Below are 24,215 nucleotides of genomic sequence, written 5' to 3'. Positions count from 1 at the left end.
AAAAAAAATACAGCATCTGCATTTTATTATAGTTCCTCTTCAAATAAATGTCTAAATGGTTTTAAAGGAATTAACCATAAGCATTCAGTTAGTTTTCACTAGATAAGAAGCCATTTTCCAAGCAGTTCAGTGAGTGAATGAATCTACTTTTTAGAAACCAGTCTTCTTGTGAGGGATTTAGACTTGAGCAGTAACATTACTGTAAAATGTATTCCTTGCTGCTTCACCATTCAGGCTAGAGTGTCTGGTGTGTTTGGTGCCATGTAATGCTACAGCCAACGAGGGAAAGGAACCGCTGCGAAGACCTCTCAGTGCTCCGTCTTCCCCGCTGGCAGCAGGTTGGTTCTGTCTGCAAATCCTAAGTATTTACCTCAGTGACTACTATGCACACCCTACTTTCCAAATGACTCCTTTGTGGTGGGTGAGAAGAGTGTGTGAATCTAAGGAAATATTCCTGTGAGGAGATTGAGTTGTTGAAAGAATTCCTGCCCTGCGCGTCTGACCACCTTGAAGACGCACTGCTCCGGTTCTCCTCTGAGAGAGCTCTGTCCTTGTTCCAGCTGGGGCGGAAGGCAGGTGGGCAAGTTGGCCTACATGTGTAGGTTGAACAGCTCACTGCTTCTGGGAAGGGTATGCGACCTCATTAATGTTTATAAATACATAAAGGGTGAGTGTCATGAGGATGGAGCCAGGCTCTTCTCAGTGACAACCAATGATAGGACAAGGGGAAATGGGTACAAACTGGAACACAGGAGGTTCCATTTAAATTTGAGAAGAAAATTCTTCTCAGTGAGGGTGACAGACACTGGAACAGGCTGCCCAGGGAGGTTGTGGAGTCTCCTTCTCTGGAGACATTCAAACCCACCTGGACGCCTTCCTGTGTAACCTCACCTAGGTGTTCCTGCTCTGGCAGGGGGATTGGACTGGATGATCTTTTGAGGTCACTTCCAATCCCTGACATTCTGTGAGTAGAGAACTCTTCCTAATTCACAAGACATTTCACAAGGCAGGTTCTAACTTAGCTAATAGTATTGGCTGGAGGTATCACTGGAACTCAAACTTCAGAATTTTAAAGCAACTTGGTTCGCAACCTAACTGGCAGCTGTCATGGGCAACTTTGCTTCAGGTAATTTGTTGGAGGGTTAAGTATATGATATTAAGGATGTTGAGCTGTGCCCATCTTGTGTAGACACTAGACTGCCTCGTCTGCTTTGGTCTTTCCAGCCAGCATACTCCTATACCTGCAAATAAAGGAAATCAAACTGCAAAGGGTTATGCTCTGCTCCTTATTGTCATCCCACTGCCACACGTGTCTGTGGGGTTGTACATAACAGATGATGTCTATGGGGGGGTACGGTTCTGATAGGTTTTTCTGTTTGCAAAGCTCTCAAGTGTCCCATACTTGTGCAACATATTTCCTCAAATGGTTGTCATGTTCCTGCTTGTGCTTTTTTCAAAGATTTTTCTTGTGTTACACCTACAAGAATGTGCTAGGCTATATACTGTGAACTTCTGCAAGATCAATATATAGAAAAGCTGAAGGACCGGGAAATGGATTGTCCCAACGCAAAGGAAGAAAGGACAATTCTCTCTGCATTTCTTGCTAACCTCTGAATGTCTGATAAAGCCACCAGAGACACAGGAGGAAGAGGGAGAAAAAGGAAAGGTTTTCCCTGTTATTCTCACAGGAGCGGTTTTTACATTTGTTTTAGTTCAAATCATTTTCCTGCACAGCCCAAAAAATATCAAAAACACAGCCTGGAGAAAATAGTCATATTAGCCAAATGCTAACATTAATGTTGTGTTATAAGTCAAATAAAGTGCCAGGAAGTTTCTGGGAGAACACACCCTCCAATTTCCCTTGGCCCTAGCTGTTCCCCAGCAGCCAGGAAGGATACAAGAAGTAGTTTGGCTGTCGTGAGGTGGGTCTCTACATGTCCTCCCCTCATCAGCCTCCTCTTTTCTTGTTTGCCCACCTTTTGTCTTCGATAAAATATTAAAAATCATAGCATTGCCTGAAAATAATGGTAAACAATTGAGGACTGTGTGGTTGACCTTTAATCATGGACGTTTATAAATGTTTTTGACATTGACCAAGAATACATGTGATGAGAAACACAGACTTGCTCATGTCACTCAGCATCCTTCTAGAACAGATGGAGGTTTAAAGCCAGTAGCGTTCTTGCAAGGACTCCTCTCTAAATTAAACTGTTCCACTACTGTCTTAGAATCCTTTCCCCTTTCCCTTCCTTGCAGTGCCCAGGTAGTGCTGGCAATTATCTGTACAATTTAGTTATCTAGGTTTGGGGATGGTGGGAACTGATTCAGAGTAAAACTCACCAAAAGAAATATGGGGTTTTTTTCTCCAGCTGGATCAATTCCTACATCCTGTGCACTGGGCAGCCACACAGAAACTAGTGCCAGCATAACACAAGAAGCACTAGGCAGGAGAAGAGAGAAGGGGAGGGATGAGGATTGCTTTTTTCAGATGGCTGCGCCAACCTTGCATGTGTGTTAAATCAGTCTAAGAAAATTATTCACAATAATGCTGTTTGAATTCAGGAGCCCCAGCACTGGCCAAAGCTGGTGTATTAGCATGCTCACTGTCAGCTTGTGCACCAGTGTTAATTAATATTCTGCTTTTCCAAGGCAAAAGTTGAATGTTCTCCCTCAAATCGGGTATTTCTGACAGAGCTCAAACCCAGCCTCTGCCAGAGGATGTGTCTGCACTAGCTTTCTGTTCATTTGGTGAAAGTTAATATATCCAGTCCTCACGTTACGTGAAAGGCAGAATTAGAACCAACGTGCGCTTCACAGGCAGCATGTACCACACATCACAGTGGATTTTAACTCTGAAATGAAGGGATTCGGATACCATAAGCCTTCCACCACTGAGCATTTTTGCAGAAAAGTTCAGCTAATTTTGGTTTTGTACAAATTAAGCTGCTTCTCGTATTCCTTGACTACGGGACTAATCTCCAAAACAAAAGAAACGCTGATGTTTAAGGAATAAGAAACCACAGACAATGTTGTGAGAAAAAATAGAAAGAGAAGCAGCTTAGCATTTGGATTGAAAAGGCAAATTTGATGCTGAACTTAGGAATGTTTCTCTGATTGGTCAAATAACTGATGAGAAACCCTGAAAATAAATTAAATGTACCATTTTGTGTTGCGTAATTATATGAATGCAAACTTGGAGCGAGTCTTGATGATGCTGAGGGAGGCAGCAATGAGCCAGAAAAGGCCTGAGAAGGTTTGTTATGGTGGCAGCTACTTAGCAACACAAGCTGCAGGTTTTCCTTGATCATTTCTCAAGACCGAAATAAGTGTGGAACACACTGGGTGCTTCCAGTGCTAAGTTTCATCTTCACATCTGTCAGAAGTAGTTCCAGTTCGTTAATTGTGGCAGACTGCTCCCCGCGGTGTGAATTTGGGCTGGGATTTCTGTCACCTTCGCCACTGAGCCTGTGGGATTACATGGAGACTGTTCGGAGCTGAGCAGACAGCCCTAGTACTAAAAAGGTTTAAAACCAAGCCCAAGGAGACCAGAGCCACTGCCTGCGAGAATGTATCAGGGATACTTAAACCAGCTTTCCCATCAGCAGCAAAGCCACGGTCGTTCTCCTGTCTTGCTTGTGCTGTTCCCTTGGCAGGGGTGACGTGACCATCAGAGCGTTGCAGATGTTCAACAGGTTTCACAGGTACCAAGGAGGTGCTTTTGATGAGGCACAGCTGAGCAAGCGGCTCGGTCTCTGGTGCACACAGCTGCGGATGAAGTTTTTGATGCAGCTCGTCCTCCCAGTCCTGCTGACCAAGAGCTGTCCCTGGAGGACAGAGGCAGGTTGGTCCCAGCACAGAGCCCAAGGAGAAGGAGGCTGAGCCTTCCTCCGGGAGGAGTGTTAGGTCTAGATAGAGAGCTGTGCCCATAACCCTACCTAAAATTATTTTGCATTATGGCAGACTTTGTTCTTATGGCTCAGTAATTGCCACTTCTGTTAGGAAAAGGCCCTTCTGGTTCAGTGTGATGTGCAGATCATTCACATCCCGAGGAAAATACAGCAGGAAACAAATCCAGCCAGATGTGCCGGGCATACATACAGTGGAGCCAGAGGACTCTGAAGCCCTGAGGCTGGGCTGAAAGTGAGAGGACTGTGGGTTTTCACCACAAATGAGGTGGAGGCGTAAGGTCTGCCAGCCATGGTGGTGGATTCAGCAGGATGAGAGCCAGGGCCTGCAATTTGGCTGCTGGGACAGGGATATGACAGAGTTACCCACCCGCTCAAAAGATCTGCAGGTACAAACACGAACGTGCTGTCTCTACAATCTTTCTTCAAAACCCATCTCCAGCTCCATGGCTCCCAAGGCCCAGTATTTCAGCTATAAGAGAGTTTTCTGCTTAATTTTAGGGCCAAGACTTTTACAGTCAAAGGCACAGATTTCTGGAACCAAGGCTACGTGTGTTCATTCTGTGTTGGAAAGCAAAACACACCTTTACCTCACATGCATATAAGGCAACGTCAGTGGAAAAACACAACCAAAACATGCTTACCATAGTGGAAGGAAAGGCAAGACTACTCTTACTCTTTAGATGCTGATGATTACATACTCCTACCTCCTAAGTGTGGCACTTCTGTTTTTGTATTAATGTGTGTCATTTTAGTTAACAACTAAACAACAGCAATTTTTTGAACCTAACACTTCCTTGCAGTAAGAAGAGCTGGGCTGCAAAATGCCTGGATGCATGGCAATGCAGTACATGTGATTTATACTGCCATCTGTGAAGAAAATGGGCACATGGTATCAACATTTGTGCCTGGCTGAGGGAGTCAGCACTGTTCGAGGATGGTACCAGGGTGTCATGGTCCATTCGGTGATGGACTCGTGATGGTTCGTTTACCTTGATCTCAAGGTGCAAAATTAAGGCAACCAAAATGCCAAGGGGTTATAATTCAATCAAGCAGTGTTGCTTTATTAATTTGCCCGTAAGGCGGCACGTGATAGAGAGAGTAGAGGAAAAAGAAAGGTAAAAAGAAAAGGCGGAAATGAGGTTTGGTTTACCACTGAACGAGCTCCAAAGGCGTCCCTCTGGTCTCAGGTCCCGTGAGAAGAGTCCTGCCGGTCCTCCGTCATGGTCCAGGATCCTTCGGTGGGGAGATCTCAACGATGTCCTATCAGTCCATCTGTTCTCCAAGTCCCTGATGGCGATGTTCAGGCAGAAACTGTTCTTCAGACTGACTCTTGCACATGGCTGTTGGGTTCTTGTAGTGTCATCTCTGAGTACACAGGTAAAAACCTTGGCCTGAGTGTTCTTCTACCCGAAGGGAAAATGGATGCTCTTATGCGGTGGCCCCATGTCTGGTACTTAACTGTGAGCTGCCAAGAGTTCCACGACAGCCCTGGACCTGGGGTGTGCCTGCTCCGCAGGAACTGACATTTTCCTCAAGGACACTCCTCTGCAAATGGCACTGAGCCAGTTGGCTGGACTACGAAGCACCCACTCTCCTTCCTCTCCAGCGGAGGAATTTCCCAGCCTTTTCCTACCAGACAACTGGTCATGGCTAACCAGGGTGAAGCCCATGTGAGAGAACCCTATGAAGACGATTGAGGTGTGCGCCCTGCAGCTTCTCTCCAAAGTCTTGTCACCTCAAGCACGTTGCAGAGAAAGCCAATACTGTGTTCCTCATCGCAGCACGACCTGCCAGAGGCAGAAGTGAGGAGTAAGGTGGAGGTACCACCTCTCACCAGAAGCCTCACAGTTAGGAGAGTCCTTGCGCCCAAGTCACTGGTGTACAGTTGGGTCTTCATCACTTGGGTAAGACTTAGACTAGAGTACCGGGACAAGGCCCATGGTGAGGGACAGAAAAGATGTCTTTATGCTTTATTGTAGGCATGGGAAAACAATGCAACTTTTAAGCAGAAATCAAGGTAGTTTCACCTAAATATTACACAGATGTGAGTAATGAATGCTCATCCATTATTCTTTTCCACTTACTCCAATGGAGAGGTACCAAGTTAGTAGCAAGTTAGTAGCATCCAAAGATGTAACTTAAAATGTTACAGTAAATTTGGGGCTGGCATTTAAAGCAAAAAATAATATTCTAAGGTCATTGGACTAGTCTGCTATAAAAACTGTATATTAATAGAAAACTGCAGCTTCTAATTTAAGTTGTCCAAAGTAATTCTGTTCTGAACACAGGATAGAGAAATCCATTTTAACCAACAGGTCCAGGAACTACATTTGTGAAGTTTGATTGCAGAACTAATTTGCTCATAATCTGAAAAGTCATCACTACAATACATGGTCTGCACGTGTTTAAAACACGTTGTTCTATAACAAGCTTCTAGATCCCAATTAAATGCCATAGAAGTAGCTAGCTTTTCAATAATCCCTTACAAACTGTAATTTCTCCATACTGTTTTCCTCCAATCAGCTAAATTAGATCTTCTTTATCAGGCTTAGGGTTTAGAAGCACAATACAGTCTGGTAGGTATGAGTTCTTGACGAAAGCCACGTAATGGAGGGCAAAAGGCCAAGAAAAGAAGATTTAAAGGAGGTAATTTCATGCTTACTGAAGGATGTGTGTGAGGTCACATCTTCCATCATGATTCCATATTTCCTTCTGGAGGGGATGGAAACTTGTCTTCATCGCATTTCTGTGCTGATATTTTAATTTTAGAGGGCCTCACTGTAAAAGAAGGACCAATAAGCTAAGCAGTCCAGGGAAGGATCTTAAAGTCTTGAAATATTTAAAGTGATATGAGGTGGAAATGGTCCACAGAAAAATGTCATCAGCTATCTGCTACCAACCTAAATATCTGTCTGCACCACCACTGGGGACTGAACTAAGCTACTCCCTCTGTGCCTGGATTGATCTCACAGAGCCAAAAACCTTTATTGGAAAATACCTTTCTCAGCATCGCATTCCTGAATATTCTTTTCATGTGTCTGCAGCTGTAGTCACTTGGTTCTCAGTTATTTTTCTCCAGCACTGGCAATTTGTTGTTTCTCTGAAATGTTCATCTGGCTCTGTTTTGCTTAATCATGTTGTCTCCCAAAGGTCTGCACTAATGAGTTTCTGCATTCATACCATATGCTTTCTTTGCTATGGAGAAGTTTAGCTGTATAGAAAACAGATTTTGAGGCTCTTTCTATTCCATTCCTCTTCTATCCTCAAATCTAAAAGGTCTTCTAGGCAGAAGAGGCTTCTTGGGTCCCTTTACCCTGCTAGTTAGAATCAGACCACTTCCAGCATAATTGGCAAAACTTTGAAAGTAATCATCCAGTTCCTTCTTGACTTGGATTTAGGTTAACTACCTTTTTCTGGATGATTCGTTTGAAATTCCAGAGACCAAGGTCATCCACACATTCAGAAAGTTGTGGCAAGTCTGGGAGACAAGAGACACCAGCTTCCTACTGAATGAGCTGTGCTTCTCAGCATGGTGCTCGCAGCCAGGTGGGATGGGGAAGGACTGCTCCTGAGCAAGGGGTGGTTTCAGAAGGTTTTAGGAGGCTCGAAGCATCTACAAGATCAGCATTGGAGCACAAACCTCCCAGGAAAGGCCAAGTCAACCACCCTGGAGACAATCACAGCTAGCAAAGGCAATCACCCAAACCACTCAACTAATGTAAAAAACTCGTAGGAGCTAAATATCCTAGACAGAGCATATAAAATCTCATTTAAATTATCCAGTTAGAAAACATCTCACCAAGGAATACTTTTTACAAGAAAGTCCTTGAAGGACTATTATTCCCACCCTTTCTGGCACTTGTTCTCTCTCCACTCCCATAAATTCCCATCCCAGGGCGCTTACGGCACAGATCTGCTACCAAAAGCAATTCTTAGTTCGGTGAATAGCTGAACTTGAGGTAATTTTCCATGCAGTTAGAATCTTTTCTTCTTAGTAGCTAGCAAGATCTTTTGTTTTTGATTTAGTGTAAGAATAATGAGACAGCACCCTGGGACACAGTTCATGTTTTATTACATTAGCTTTCCAGTGTTTGAGATTTGGTATGAAGAAAATGTAAGAACTCACTGATATCATGGCTGTTTTCAGGAAAACCCAGGACATCTTCAACTGTTCCACTGCAGGTGAAAATTGGTAGGAGGGGCACACAGATTTGACAGCACCTAGATTGACATCCAGGTTGATCAATGAAGTGTTCCCTACCATGAGCATCACGCTCCATATATAAGCGGGAAGCTGCTGGGAATGGCCCTTCTTTTTCTTCGATGTCTGCCATCTGTGAGGGTTCCCGCTCCCGTGGCTCCTCTACTCCTGCTGCCATCTCTGCATTTTGCTGGACTTGCTGTGCTCGTCATGTCCACCCTTTAGCGTTCATTGCTGGGAGCACGTGTTCCAGCAGCTAAGTATTGCTCTTCATCACTCTTCTGTTATTGTTATATTAAATCTATTTCCATTTCAACCCATGAGTCTTTTCTCCTTTTCCATTCCTTCCCCCTGGGGAAGGAGAGGCAAGAGAGAGCAGTTCCCTGCTGTTCAGCCATGAGCGCAAGGCAAAACAGTAACAGTGAAGCATCACAAATCCAGTTCCAGTAGCACAAAAGAGTTTCCTCCTGCATTATCCCCATATGAATCACTGATTATAGTTTTCTCCTGCAGACACAATGGAAGCAGCATTCCAATGACATTCCAGTTTTTCAGATTGTCCATCAAGTTGAAAGTGTACATGATGCTGGTTGCTAACCTAGGTCCATGTACAACCTGTTCCCTGGTACAAAACCCTATCCGTTGGCTGGAACGTAGGGATGTATGGAAGAACCTGGTGCTTTTGGTCGTACGAGAAGCGGCAGGAAGGAAGACGGTTCACTCCAAGACAGCTGTATGAGGACACCTTCTGAGCAGGGAGCCACTCATGCACTGGCCATGCATGAAGTATGGGAAGATGTTGGCTGTCCCAAAGGATGGAGACAAGGACAATGCTGCTGCCGTACACTGCGGATGGGGGGGAATTCTGCAGAGGAGTTTGTATTGGTGAGCATTGGTAACATGTGTCAGAACTGACTTGTTCAGAAGAATTTTGAGGAGGAACAACAGTTTTTCTATAGTAAAGGACTATTTTTTTTTCCTGTGATGGTACCAAAGTAATGACAGCATCACTCCTTGATATCCTTCAGAAAGAGACTATTTGCTTGTTCAGGAGACTGTCGTTTCTCAACCTGTTTGTTACTGGTGGCTCAGGCAGGTCTGATGCACTTTGTCACCATCCCAGAGCAGCATCTGGGACAGGCAACCTCCTTAGCAGTGCTGCCAATCACAGCTCATCACAGGGTTGTGCTGGATGTACCTTTGCATCCCTTCGTGATACTCAGATAAATATCTCAGACTTTCTCAGTGATGAGAGCCCCATCTAAGTGAGAGACTCATCACAGCTGACGTTTGCTGGTCCTTCTCTCTGCTTTGCAAGTCTGCTTGGCAAGTAAGACAAGTGTTAACACTGGTGTATGACATTTTACTCTGAGACATTAACCAGCTTTCAGGCAATGGTATCAAATCTCAGCTGATTATCTAGGCGTTGTCAGAAGAGCAGAAAACAAAACTGTGCTTATGTCTCCAGGACACCAGTTCCAGTTTTTCTGCTGAAGTTACTACTGCTACATTATTCTACAGCATTTGAGATTTTTGCCCAGGTGTTCATCATATGTATTGTTTTAGTTACTACGGATTTTCTAATTGTCTAGTTTTGTTTTCTTTTGCCTGGTTTTAAAGACACCTCTCAGTGTTCAGGATGCTTTAATGTAAACACTGGGCTTACCTGTAGGCTGTCCCCTGATAAACCTCACTATCGATCATGCAAGCTCACATTTTTCAAAAGCTGGTCAGACTTCTTGAAGCAGACCAAAGTATGTTGCATTAATGTATGGGAAGAGACTGAATCTATTTTTATATCCATTTTCAACAAACCACAATTTTCTCTGAAAGATCTGCCTAAAACCTTTGTCTCCTGACTTGAAATATATTTCTGAAAGTAATAAAATTTTCCATTACACCAGCAAAGTACATATTAAATTTTATTTCTCTGAATATCAGAACTTCCCATCCCTTGAGGGATGTCTTCTGTGTATCTTTGCAGACTTGATAAATGAAGTACAATGAATCCAACTGATGTCCCACCTTCAGAGCAGGGTTATTACAAAACAGGTGAAAAAGAATGTTTCTACAGCGAATGGAATCAGAAAAAAACGCCTGTTCTTAGGATACTCAGAAATTTCTGACAAAAATTAAGATAAGGTATTTTACTCCTCTATGTGCACATAACTGTAAAGGCAGTTTGCTGTATACTTCACTTATTTAGAGAAAACATCCCTGCGATGGATTACACAATTATGTAAAAAATAACAGAGCCTGGTCATAAATTCATTGTACAGCTTTGACCCATTGTCTTTCTAATACTCCATTTCCTCAGGACTTTCTCATTTCAGGTGTCCTAGCCTCCTCAGCTGTGGCTGTGTCTTCTTCTATTCCTTCTTTTTTTTCTTTCTTTTCCTTTATTAAATTCAGACTGTGGGTTAAATGTTTCTTTCTCTCTGCCCAGGTACAGAGATCTCACCTGCTCTAGGCCAAAGGCAGGTGAAAGTCTACCCAGTACTAGTGAAAACTTTGCTACATGGACCAAAAAAATCACTCTGGGATCACATCTTGTCATATGAAGCAAAAATTAGCTGAAATGCCAAGGCTGTTGAAGCGAGTGGAAATTTCCCAAAGGAAGCTGGAGCTTCGGTCCTGGAGTTTGGGACCATGGAGCTGGGCTGTCCAGGGGACACCCTATGGTCTTGGTGATCGTGTCCCACAGGACCCAGTGCTGTGTCATTGCTCTCTCTTACTCGTGACCAGGTGCTGTAATGAACAGAAATGTTGTGGAACGATGGTTTTCATCACCCGACTGGATGACCGTGTGGGCAGATGTGACCCTCTGCAACCAAGTGCTGCTGTCACCCCAGGGAACTGCACTGGGCTGGCACTGGCCGCCCGCTCACCCTCTCCTTACTCCTCTCTGTGCCAAAGAAGGTTTAATAATCTCACCCAGTCACCCATTCCCAGGCAAGCCCCAATGTTCCTCTTCAAAGTGTATTTATAAACCTGGTAGTTTACAACAAGGTTAATAAGTGACACTGTCAGAAACTGTCAGGATTAAGGAAACCGGTGGATATGGATATTTCTCATGCTGAGAGAACACAACACTCAAACATTATTATGAGGTCATTGGCCAGTTTGGTCCGTTAACTTACGTGCTGCCCTTTTGCTTCTGCTGGCAGGGAAGATGGGAGTTCGAGCAGGAGCCTCCTCATCTGACCCACCACCCACGCCGTGACCACTACCTGAGACAGGAGCACAGAGACGTACCTCCTGCCCCTGAAATATAAACCTACCAAACACTACAAATGACTGGTGCAATTAAAACCATAGTCCAGAGAAGGAAGATTATCCATTAATTTTTTTCAGGTTGAACAAGATAGGTGGAAGTGATGGTGTCTTTCAGGTTTTAAAAGACACGCGGGCAAATCTTTTACAATGAGGATGGTGAGGCACTCGAACATGTTGCCCACAGAGGTGACAGATGCCCCATCCCTGGAGACATTCAAGGCCAGGCTGGACGGGGCTCTGAGCAACCTGGTCTAGTTGAAGATGTCCCTGCCCATTGCAGGGGGTTGGACTAGATGAGCTTTGAAGGTCCCTTCTAGCTCAAACTATTCTATGATTCTACGATACCTGCTTGAAACCCATCCTGCCCACCTCCTCCTGCCAAGCTCTAACCCACACAATGGATCCTGCTGCTTAGCACCAAGCCAGGGCTGCTTTCACATCTGATGGAAACGGAAGTTTCATTATTCCTAAAATGATTTGCTGAACTTGAAATGGGAGTGCTTGGCACTGAAAGATGCATAGCAGATACCACAGACCAAGGCAAGGAGTCTGGGGATACCTGATACCTACTAAGAGGCATAGCCAGAAAAAAAAGCTACCTGTTTCCCTCTAAAACGTCCTTCTGTGTGCCAGTAACAAGGGTATGCAGCTTAAATTGTGATAGTAGTTGGAAATGTTTTAAAATCCATTTGCAGGTCACATCTAGCAGGCAGGCAGGCTGTCAGCAGCTCTGATTTTGCCATTTCATTTCCACCCGCTCTCATTCATGTGGAAAGATCCTGGAGCACCCTGGGCTGTGATCTGCTCCGCTCTATTTTTGTCTGTCTGCTTTCTGAAGGAAGGTGATTTCTCAAATGCGGTTGTTTTCCAATTATCACTTGTTGAGACATACCCCCTGGTTATATTACAAAGAGAATCAGGTGGCAAGTACATATTTACAAGTCTTTATTCTAAGGCACAGGAATACCTTCTTGATCTGAGCTTTGAACTGGAACTATGGGGACTTTCTGGAAACACAATTCTTCTGGCTTTCACCCAGCCACTTACCCTTCCATGGGAGATACAGAAAATTAGGTATCATCTAATTTATTTGTGCGTATATGTGAATAGAGCGAGGGTGGTCCATCGTACAAGATTTTTAAAAAATCAAGTGCCTCCTACAATATGTTGTAAAGTTGCCATTGTATTTGATATTAAGCAGGCTTTTTTCCAGTTACTGTTCACCCAGTGCACACCAAGCTGTGACCCAACTGCTTCCTTCATTTCAAAAGCTTAATCTTTTTGGCGTACAATATTAGTTTGTAAAGCACTCTATCAGGAAAGCATGGATTTGTGAAGGGATAAATGAGTGCGTGAGCAGTGCTGTGCCCTTTTTGTTTGCTCTTTCCCACTCACAAGATGCACAGGATTACCTTTGAGCTCTCTCAGCAGCCCAAGTTTGAACACTGGGAAAAGCACGAGAATAAATGAAATATTTCCATTAGCAGAGAGCAGATGGACTCGTTCTGCATCAAAAATTAGCTCAAATATTGACAGCATTACAATAACACATCAAATAGAGGCAAACAAAAGCCTTGAGGCTGCTGTGCTGGCTTCTGGCAAAGTGTGCCAAGTGCCGACCGAAGCCACCTTCCCTCCCCGTCATCCGCCGTCCCTGCAGAGTCCCAGGGCAGGTCCCAGCAGTCCCCAGCCACAGCAGCAGGACCAGCAGGGTCTTGCTTGGAGCAGCCTTGTCATCAGTGGAGGCTCCTTTCTGTGTCAACGTGCAGGACCAGCTCGGGGAAACTTCCAGGCACCAGTTTTCCTCCATCCTGCGAGCTCCCAGAAGCGGCAAAAGTCCCAGCGAGAGCTGCTGAGAAGAGAGAATCTGTTTTGTTGATGCTGTGGATGTTTCACGGCTCATAGCCTTTGATTTTTTTTGGCAGTCACCTTTTCCTTTGCACCAGTGTGGTCAGCAGCTGTCTTTTCTCCTTGAAATTTGAACGAATTTGACGTATTTCTGCAGTTTCAGTTACTTTGGTGAGCAATTTACCCCAGGGTCTTTGCACCAGCTGTTTTTCTCTTCCAGGTATTTGCACACATCTGATGGAATGATTTAATTAGAGCAGCTTCAAGCTCATCGTAGTCAATGCCTCAGTTTCTTTTATGAGTTATTGAGATGCAGTTCATTTTCTCGCTTGTAGTTTTGGAGACTGAAATTGAGCTGCATCAACATGCTGGCAATTTCTGGTTATTTCTTACCCATCTTTTCATTTATAGACATCCTACTCTTTCTAGGGAAACAACACACCCATTATCCCCCTTCTTTCTATGCATTGTTTGATTCAGAAAATCAAATATGAGAACCAAGTCATAGAGCTTTTCATCTACAAACACATGTATTCAGCCTCTGGGGAATTTGTTTTGGCTCTGGTTCAGAAAAACAGGAGTACCAGATGTAAATATGATACATGTAAGGCCAGAGAAACTGAAGGAGGAAACCAGTATCTTTCTGAGCAAGGCAGAAGGATGCACACAGTATGTATAGGAGCTCCCTGTTTAAGGTATGAGGTCCATATGCCTGGACTGTGCAGCTGTACTTCGTACCTGGGCATCCAGTATTGGAAATTTCTGTGAGCAACAGCTGCCACAAAGAGTGCTGAGAAAGAAATAAAAGGCATGCTCATGCTGCAAAAAGTATGGGCAATGAGTTGAAAAGTTCAATAATAGCACCAGATAGCCAGAACGGAAAATGCCCTAAAAATGTATGATTACTCTCTACAGAGGCTTGTGGTTGAAATTTCAATACAGTAAGTGGACTATTTCCTTATCAAATGTGACAGAAGGCAGAGCGGACTGTAAGGTACTGTATAAATATGAACTATGACCATTATTTAAAGTCACCCTACTGAATAGTCTGACACCTGGAAATCTATCTACCAGTAAGAACAGTTGTTTTGTCCATGCCTAAATTGTGTTTCTGAATCTTTTCTACCTGTCAGTAGCTAAGTTAGAAATAATTACATGCCTGAATAGCATGTTTCTGCAAAAATAAGTAGTATGAGAAAGTGGGTCTTTTTCCCGTTTGGCTTTGTTTTCCACGCTCCCTTCTGTGCCACTCTCACCCTCCATGTATTATATGAGGGATTCATACTAATCTGAAGGAAGAATCAAGTGGCCTGGAAATACTTTATTCTAAATTAGATGTGCACTTGGGCTTCTGACCCATGGAGCAGTCTGACAGAATAAACTGGCGTGCTGAGTTTTACTGGAATGGGTTTTATTGAAAAAAATAAGCAAGGGAGTTTACTCTTAAGGCAGCAAGGGTTAATCTGCTACAATTTTGCTAAGTTAATTAAAAATGGAACAATCCTGTGAGTGCATCAGGATTCCTATTAAGACTAAATCAATAAACCGATGGGTTCAAATCACTGAATCACTAAATTAATGCAGCGAGTAATCAAACTGGAGGCCGAGGTTGGCAATGGAAATAATTACTTTGTGTTAGTCCTGTTTCAAGCTCTCACGAGGGCAAAGGACAGAATTTAAGGAAAAGCCAGCTTCCTTTCCATCTGAGGCTGCAGGCTGTAGTCTAACCAGTGCATGAAATTACTTAGCCGGGGAAGAATTATTTTGGTTTTAGGCCCATGCCAAGGAGACATTGTAATGTCATCCTGTTTCATTTTGAAGAAATGTAATTTAGAGAGTTCTCAGCCGTTCCTCTCTAACACGGCCTCTTCATGCGTGGCTGCTGCCAGCGGTTACAGGTTAACTGTTCTCTCCGAATACCACAAAAGCTAGAAACTTCCCAGAGAAGAATAAAGACTCCTTCCACGAGGTGCAGAAGAAGTCATACACAGAGGACCCCGCTGCCCCCAGCCCAAGAGCTCTTTCCCTTCCCCAAGTGCTTGTTCCCATCAGCAAACTGCCAGGCTATGCTCTTCTGACCTCTCTGACTCGGGGAGAAATTATTTCACTATCCCACAAGACACTTTTTAATGTCTCCACAACTCTGAATTTGTTATTCCAGTATAAAATGTCCATGAAATTGTTTGTGGATGTCACAGTGCATCCTCCCTCCAGACCTTCTGGACTAAGTGCCCCTGCACAGACTGACCTCCCTGCCCTCCCTGCCCACTAATCAGCCAAATAAGTGGCAAGACTTCAGAACAGTTTAGAATCATCATTTTAGTTTATTGCTTGTTTTATTTAAAGTCCCTTTAAAATTCAAGCTGTCTCGTTTCTCAGAAGAGATACCTTATTCTCCTTACTGTAGCTGTGGCTTTCTTGATGCTCTGCCTTCTTTAGGCAATTTCAGGACAACATACTCTGTAAAGCTAAATGCTACGCTGTTTTCCAAACATTTCACCCATTTTCTTCTCAAGACAGAGTAGTGCAAAGAAAACAGTGAGCTTTTACCTGTGGAGATTTACTTCAGGCTTCACTGGTGAAGTTTCAAGAGCCATATTTTTAATGATGCTTTGAAGATCCTGACAGACAACTTGTAGGATTTTTAGTACAGCTGATTTGTAAGCTTTTGAGTTTCTAACTCTCATGCAGATCAGTGCCTTTAGAAACCAGGTGTAATGCCTAATGAGTGGGTACTTTGAGCAAGTGAAAAATTGTCCTATTCATTTCTCTATGGTTAAATAACCCCTAGTACTAAGCATCCTACTGTGCAAAGTGTCCCAGTAGGTATCTTGTCCTATGTTTTATCTGTTTTGGCATATTGCTTCAGTTAATAGGGTGACCATCAGACAAACACACTTCTTAAGAATTGATTAGGACATTATGATAAGCACAAGACAAGGAAGCCAAAATGCTGCAATTTTGTACGCTTTGCATGTAAACTGGAAAAGTTATTTCTGCCTTTGGGAACTGTGCCCCTCCTTTTCTGGGGTCCATCATCACAGGCACAGAGTATTACACGGGAGAGAGGGTCAAATCTCTCTCAGTCAGGGTGGCTCCGCATCTGATGTAGTACCATCAATAATCAATATAATTCCTGCCCGAGTGCAGGGAAGTCCTGTGTGGTCACCAGCTCACACCAGTCAGAATGGCCAAATGATTTCTTCCAGCTGAAATCACTTTTGTGGTGTAACGACTGGGAGTTCAGCCTGCTGGGCATAAATACATCATGTCTGGCAGAGCTGTTGGGGTTGTGCCATCACTGAGTAACTTGAGATGGCTGAGCAGGCAGTGATATCCCTGCCATAGACTTCTACAGGAGAAATGAAAAATATACAGGTCGACTAGCATGCTTTACTGGATTTGACATATTTTTAATGAATTAGAAAAAATTCATGGTAAATTCATTAAGACTTTTCCGTGGGGGTCTCTAACCAGAGTCCCACAGCTGGGATTTAAAGGTCCTGAGACAAGATGTAGATGTTTTCCCCTTGGATGAGGCCCAGAGAACGTACTGGAAAGATAAATGCACACTTCTTTCCTCATCTTCTTTCCTTCTCTGTAAAATATTTAGGCTTAGATCTTCCCTGGAGATAAACTGGCACGGTTTCACTTGTTGCAGTAGAGCTGCAATAACTTACAAAAGGCTTATGCATTTTAAATCACGTCACTTACAGCAGAGGCAGAGGGAATATTGCAAACCACAGTCCCCTCTGAAGAACCACATCCCCGCCAGCTCCTGGTCCCCACCTGACTGCTCTCCCCATCTTCTCTTTAAATCCAGGCTTGGCAGAGATTTTCTCATCCACCGGCACCTCGGTTCTGACCTGGGGGCCGGCAGCGCCCAAAGGAGCAGAGCTGCAGGCAGAAGCGGCTCCTTGTCCAGACAAGCCAGCGTGACCCCACTCGTTGTGCTGAGCACAGGCGAAGTTCAGGCTCCCCCAGAGCTACACCTTAGGGACCCCCTGTCACCTCGGCCCGTCCCCGGGGCTCCCGGGGGCTCTGGCTGCCCCACACCCTTCACTTTGCAGCTGGAGCGCGGGGCTCCATGTCCAGCCTGGCCTCGCAAATCCCCCGGCCCTCCCCGGAGCCCTCGCAGGCTTTGGGGTTTCTATTTCACGTCCCTCCAAAGTAATTAATACAGAGGGCCGTACGCTGATTCTGCAGAGCCCATTAATCACTTCTGCTGAGACAGGGGGATTGTTTGTACAGAGTTTGCAGAGATTATCGCCCTGGCTCCAGGATTTGTCACGTTGCATTACAAATGGTGTTTTAGTGAGCTCCTCAGTTCCCAGGGGGCCATAACCTGTCTGAGGCAAAGTCAAATATTGTTGAGCAGCAGAGGTTTCCCAAGAAGGGGTTTATCTGTTCCCGATTGCTTGATTATATAAATAGGACTTCGATATGGGATATAAATGCAATTAAATCCTCAAGAGTTACATTTGATAATGGCACAGAAATTAATCTTCAGTCGCAGAAATAACACTGGCCATTTCACAAAGTTGAAGTAAAAGACTGTAGAGATACCCACTATCCCACCAAAAATATTGCTTTTTTTTCCCTTTTAAAAGAATTCTACTATTATTCTTGTAACCTACTGAGATTTCTTATTTGAAAATGTTGTAACAGGCATTAATTAACTAGTAACCGAAGGAAAGGGCACAGCAGCCACAAAACAGCCGAGCTGCAAGCACTGTCCTGTACGAGCAGCGAGCTGAGCCAGTGTTCCCAGATTCCAGATCCACTCTCCCAGCCATAATCTGGCAGAAAGATGATCCAAGATTGAGTTTTACAAAGTCATTTACATGCCTAAGTACTCTGGGGTGCGTTAGCTGCCCAACACCATTGGGGAGCTCATTCTAGATAAGATAACAGGTAATTTCCCATGCATAATTGGGAAAGTCTCATGTGATTCTACAAGGACACGGTGATCATAAATGCATTCTTGCAAAAGTTTACCAGCAAGACAGTCAGATAAGGACAGTCACAAAACCAAGGGTATCAATGAAGAGTAAATGTTTTCAGGACAGTACTGTACATTTATCAGCTGGTCCTTCTGCTCTGAACTGAAGAGCAGAATTTCCAGTCTTAAGGTTTTACTTCAGTAAACTTAGTAACTTAGGTATACTTCAACTTACTTAAACTTAGTAACTATTAGTGTTATGGATTTTTTTAAGTGTTAGATTTTCTTTTCTGGGCCCAAACTACCTATAGATGTAAACGCATCCAGTTCCTTCCCCCAGTTCTTGTTCTCCATCTGGGAAGTGGCAGCTCTGTTCAGTTCACGGTTCTTAGGCCTCGTATGCTCATGGACCTAAATCCCACAGGTTTTTCTGTTGTTTTCATAGAGGATAAAACCTGGAAGGGGATGGAGGAGTGAGAGGAGAAGAGGGGAAAGGAGATGCAAAGGCAGGGGGAATCGGATGCAGAGATGCTGGTGCAGGGGTACAGCCAAAGAGAAGTGCTGTTCATGTCACTCTCAAATACACCAGACAAGTGGTGCTTACCAGTAGGCAGGTGAGTAGGATATCAAGAGAAATGTGCTCGGGGACTGGGGCACACAGTTTTGGCCCAATCATGGATAAAAAATGCTGGGAAATCCTCCAGAAAATAAAAAAAAAAACCCCACACAAACAAAAAAGTGAAAGCAGGGCATTGGTCTTCAGCATAATGGTACCAGCTTTGTGGTGGAGTTAAGTTCATGTATAAAAGGAGGGGAGCTGAGAAAGCCTTAATCAAATGCCACTTAAAAAAAAGCATACATGAAGGAAAAGTTTTTTTATTTAGAAGTTGGGTGATTATGTGATTTTGAGCAATCCTACCACCTGCAGCTTGAGTAGCTACTTCAGAGACTTTTGGAAGGCACAAGTGAACAGATGGTGTGTTTGTGACACCATCAGGTAGTGGGCAGCGAATATTAGTAAACTGGCAAGTATCCACCAAAAATTACTCCAAAGCAGATAATTAAATAAGTTATAAATAACAACAAGAGGAAAAAAAATTAAAAATCTCAATAGTTGAAAAGGGAAGAATGAGGGGAGGAAACAAGATTTTTTCAGATGAATTACACAGCCTTATTTCTTACTTTTTCCTTAGTCTATTACACAGAGAGACCAATTAAAAATCTAATAAATTAAACATCCCTCAGATATTTTACATAACTGAAGCTAATTGTTTGCCATTTTGATATGGTTAAGCACATGTATTAATAATGTTCTAGTTCTCAATAGCATTAAGAAGTAAATACAGACTTGAAATCAGGTCCCCCAGACATCACAAAAAGCCAGGTAGATGGAAAAAGTTCACAGCTTGGCACAGAACAGTGATTTGTATGAATGTAATATCCCCATTTTAATTTTACTGTCTTCAACTCAGAAGCTTGGCAGGCCTGCCTGGATTCTGATAGCACCAATCTTGTCCCCACAATTCAAGAAAGGCACAAACAGACTGGAGAGGGTCCAAGAGAGGGCCACCAAAATGACCAAAAGGCTGGAGAAGCTACTCTGTGAGGAAAGACTGATGAGTTAGGTCATTTCTCCCTGGAGAAGGTTCAGGTGGGACATCATCACAGTATTCCTGTATTAAAGAGCAGCTGCAAAGAGGATGGAGGCTCTCTTTTCACAACTAGCCACATGAAGAAGACAAGGGGCAACAGGTATAAGTTGCACTGGCATATGTTTCATAACAACATAAGAAAGAAATTTTTTACAGAAGAACAGTCATTCACTGGAACAACTTCTCTAGCGACATGGTGGAGTCCCCATCACTGGGGGTTTTCAAGATGTGATTGGACAGGGTGCTAGATAATCTCATCTAGATTCCTTTTCCCATGAAAAGTTGGACCAGATGATCTTTTGAGATCTCTTCTAGCCTGGGCTGTTCTATAATTCTATTCTATTCAAATTCTAATTTCCATCCGTAATGTAGGGTACAGGTTTACAACCATAAATCTTGTGCGTGGCTGAGTTTTATTTAGCATTTACTGTGTATTGGGGTCTTACAACAGTATCAGCCCAGTAGCCAGTTGACTTGTCTGTGCTAGTCATCCCAACCTCTGAAAAGCTTGTGAGCTCAGGGAAATACTTACAGCATCATTCCACAGGAGAGAAGCCAAGACGCGTCCCAGGGCAACGGCATTCAGCTCAGGCAACCAGGGAGCTGGTGGCAAACCAGGGGCTGAATGTTCCTGTCCTGTGCCTTTTCTCACAAGACTCTTCTTGTCTATGCTGCTCTTTGAAGAACATCCAGCAGAAAGCAGAGACACTCTGGTCTTCTCAAATGGGCTTGAATAAGTTCAAATCTGTTTTCCTGTTAGGTGCTGCTATTTGCGACGCAGAAGACCTTTCAGTCTGGAAAACAGACAAATGAGGGGAAATATCACAGAGGTCTATGCAGTCACGAGTGGCATGGGAAGGGTGACTAAGGAATGACTGCTTAAATGTTTCACCCATTACAAGGACTAGCTGGTAGGTAGCACATTCAAAACAGACACATGAACGTATTTTTCGTAAGATGTGTTCAAGTTGTGCCACTCCTTATCACAGAGAATTAGAGGTCTCAAGGAGAGACTGGACAAATTAGTGAAGCAGAAAGTCATTGTGCACTGTTAAAAACAAAATATTTTTCCTGGGTCAGGAACTCTCTAACAAATCATCAGCAAGCCGGAAAGTAATCCAGGGAAGTACCAGAAAAATGTTTTGTCTATTTTCATCCTATTCCTGAGGAACAGCTTTCAGCCACTATTGGAGGCATGATGCTGGGCTAGGCAGATTTTTGGACCATCCCAGAACAGCCCTGCTTGTATTCTTGAGAACTGACAGAGAACTCAGGGGATGAAAGATGGAGCCAGGAATTCTAGAAAACTGCTCTCTTCATTTTTTCTGAAAACCTGCCTGTCGAAACGGGTGCCAATTCACAAAGTGAAAAATGTCCTCAGTGTTTCTCCAGGACAGTCTGAAACAGTAACTGCCCTGAAGAGTCAAATCAGTCATAGCATCTTTGGCCCCAGAGGAATGAACATGGCAAAAAGATCATCCTGGATCAACTAGAAGTCAAGACTGCAACAAGAAACTTTGAAGTCCCCTACTGAGTTCCTGGAAGGAGATTAGGCTTAAAAAACCCCATACCATGCTTCGGGTCATGATTTCCGCAGCCAGAAGAGTCTCGGTTTATCCCAGGCTATTGCTGCGAGTACCTTCAGGAGCAATTAACTACATGGATTCACCCTATCAATAATGGCATGAGTAACGTTGCCCCTGGATGTAATATCTGCGTGCCAGGCAGTGAGCCACCTGCAAAGTCAGGCGAGCTCTACAGAAGAAGGATTTGGCTGCAAACCTGCCAGTGCTGCAAAGTGTTTGATATTGAAAAACCATGAATAAAAGGAGTGTTTGGCATCGTGAGACCGACACTCTGCGGGAACTCTTGGGCTACCAGCGTGGGATCTGTGAGCGGGTTAGTCAGTCAGTTCCCTGCTTTGGAAAGGCAGAAACTGAGCCAGAAAGGGCAGTGAAGTTTTCTTAAGGGAATCATGAAGATTTTTTTATTATTTGTTTATGGTTTATTATTCTGCTCCCTACTCTCCTTTACTGCTAAGCCATTTCTGGTTCACCTTTTGCTACTGACCAATTCCTCCCTCTAGTTAACACCCAGAACCCACCCCAAATATTTTTCTCTCTTCCTTGGTTTCTTTTAAACCCCAGTGACTAATCTGCTGTCTCTTTTCTTCCTCCCAGCTTTTGGCTCTGGGTTGTTTTTAATTGGACCCTTGTTAACAGCTTCCTTGTTTCCCCGTATCTGTACGTGGAGTGCAGCTGCATGCTCTCTCTCCCTCTCAACTGCAGAAGAAAACAGAAAATAAAGAAAATAAAGTCCCTCTGAGAGAGCCCAGCCTGTCTGTTCTCTAACAAGCTGAAGCAACTTTTGCAAAATGTCTGCCTCTGTGGGCAGACAGCCGAGCTCTCCAAGACAAATTTGGAGCTCAGAGTGCACAGACATAATAATTACCAGACATACATCACAAGACCCTCTCACTGCATTAGTTAGGCCCTGCCTAAATCACAAGGTGCAGTCTCTGTCTCACTCCTGACTCTCTGGGTACGCAAACTTTTACTTTCTGTCATTCTCTCTCAGTACACTGCAATCTTTCTCCCTGAAATTGTAAATGATAACACCTGCTGGGGCTCTTATTTGTTCATTCGCCGTATCTCTGGCTGCTCCCTGTGTGAGATATTACGCCCACACAGAGGTATGAAATATACAGTAGCTGCTTGTGAAAGTTCTATATGAAAGATGCAATAAGTATAAATAATGGTATTGTTCTGACGTTCTTCATCTTGTATCTGACAGAACATGTTCAAGAAACTCCAGGAACACTCTAATGCTGATGGAGAAGTCATTCCCACTGTATCAGTGTAGCTGAAAACAAATGAGCAGGACTGCCCTGGACATCCTATTTTCCTTTCACTACCAGAATGTATTTATTTTTCAAGTCATACCATATTCATATTTACTTTAATGATTCATAAACATCACAGGTTCCAGAAGCTTCTAATTAACTCATCTATTTAATGTTGTTAACAGATGCTCAGGGAGTGATGTATTGTACAATACCGGATCACACCAGTGTATAAATCCAGCCAATTGAATTGGCAGGCAGTCTGGGTAAATATCTTCTGCTGCTGGTAGATGAGACGCTGTCCTGAATTCAGCATTAATGCCCTGCAGACTGTGGCTGAAGCATTATTTTCTTCTTCTATTACTCTGTACATGGAGCATACATTGTACAGTACAACATGGGTTATTTCCCTCTTTTAAAAAAAGATTTAGTGAGGTATTGCATAGGATGCGGAATATCTATTTATCCTGTCTGACAAAAAAGGAAATCAATAGCCTTTTAATTTACCTCTGGCTTTCTGGAGTTTCAAAACCAAGACCAGTCCCTCCATAACACTACAGCAAAACGATCCTAACCTTTATTAGACAAGCCACATGTGGAACCCTGTCTATGCTAGAGATGTGGCCAGATCTCTAGACCATTTATTGATAAATAAGGGGCTGGCCACCACAGCTTTGGGCAGCACACGGAGCTGAACACCTACAACAGCAGACGTGGCTCTTGGCATCATTGATTTCACTACACCGTGACAGCCTGGCAACTTTGGCTTGGCAGATTGATTTACTCGGAAACTAGGGTGTTTTTCTTTTTTATATACATATTTCAAAATGGTAACACCACAGGGCCTGATTGCCTCTGCTTGTTGCCTGGGCAGGAGCTCTCTTCCAAAACTGAGAGGCAAGTTATTTCCCTTGCTGGAGGAGAGCTGCAGCTATGCTGCAGACAAATTTTACAGCTTTTCTCTTAAGAGCTCACTGCCTTTTCTTTCCAGTTCTTCCCAATGGCAACACCATGACTCAGTTTGTGGTAAAAAAATACTAAGGAAACACAGATAAATATTGTTTTAAATTCCTTAAGGTGGTTGCTACTAGAGGACTGTTAAAATATTCCTTTTCGCAGTAATTATGTTTCTGTCTACAGTCTTAAAAAAAAAAGAGATATATTTAAGCTTTGTGTTTCAACAGCACTGAAAGGGGCTATTTTAAATAATTAAGGTGTGTTTTCTGCTCTATTTTTGAAATATTTTTAGTAAAGTTACTGGGCTTTAACATACTTCCAACTCTGAATGAAATTTTGAAGATGAACCACCTCTGCTGTCTGCTCCAAGCTTTACTTAGAGCAGTGCTTTCGTGGGTGTGTTTGGGGAGGGGGCAGAAACATAAGCAATATTTAACGGGGAACGGGAAGCAAAACTACATTAACATGGCACTGTGCCCAAGCAAGTGAAAGAGAAGGGAATAGGACAGCTTGAGAAAAGTGATATAAACAAATATGCTGTATTAAGGAGTTACTAAATTTCTCCTCAGGACTCACTATTAGCAATAAA

Source organism: Caloenas nicobarica, chromosome 2 (assembly GCF_036013445.1).
Source record: "Caloenas nicobarica isolate bCalNic1 chromosome 2, bCalNic1.hap1, whole genome shotgun sequence".
NCBI lineage: Eukaryota > Metazoa > Chordata > Aves > Columbiformes > Columbidae > Caloenas > Caloenas nicobarica.
Note: the sequence above shows the minus strand (reverse complement) of the source record.